This window comes from Mandrillus leucophaeus, unplaced genomic scaffold (genome assembly GCF_000951045.1).
Source record: "Mandrillus leucophaeus isolate KB7577 unplaced genomic scaffold, Mleu.le_1.0 Scaffold80, whole genome shotgun sequence".
NCBI classification, from domain to species: domain Eukaryota; kingdom Metazoa; phylum Chordata; class Mammalia; order Primates; family Cercopithecidae; genus Mandrillus; species Mandrillus leucophaeus.
In genome coordinates this window covers 6,355,056-6,355,844 of record NW_012108697.1, presented here as the reverse complement: position 1 = coordinate 6,355,844, position 789 = coordinate 6,355,056, and positions in this window count along the sequence as shown.

Sequence of the window (789 nt, the reverse complement as noted above, 5' to 3'; positions counted from 1 at the left end):
GCTAGCAAGACTAATAAAGAAGAAAAAAGAGAAGAGTCAAATAGATGCAATAAGAAATGATAAAGGGGATATCACCACTGATCCCACAGAAATACAAACTACCCTCAGAGAATACTATAAACCAAATACTGCATGTGCTCACTCATAGGTGGGAATTGAACAATGAGAACACTTGGACACAGGGCGGGGAACATCACACACTGGGGCCTGACATGAGGTGGGGGCATGGGGGAGGTATAGCATTAGGAGAAATACCTAATGTAAAAGACGAGTTGATGGGTGCAGCAAACCAACATGGCACGTGTATACCTATGTATCAAAGCTGCACCTTGTGCACATGTACCGTAGAACATAAAGTATTATAATAATAATAATAATAAAGAAACAGTGATATTTGTGTTTTTGTGCCTGGCTTGTTTTACTTAACATAATGATCTCCAGTTCCATTTATGTAGTTGCAAAAGACAGGATTTTTTATGGCTGTATAATATTCCATTGTGTATCTATATCTAATTTCTTTATCCATTCATTTGTTGATGGACCCTTAGGTTAATTCCATATATTGGCTATTGTGGATAGTGCTGCAATAAATATGGGGGTGCAGATATCTCTTCAACATATTTTCTTTCTTTTATATATATACCCAGGGGTGGATTCCTGGATCGCATGATAGTTCTATTTTTAGTTTATTGAAGAACCTCCCAACTGTTCTCCATAGTGTCTGCACTAATTTATATTCCCACCAACAATTTATAAGATCTCCCCTTTCCTCCCCTTCCTCACCAGCAT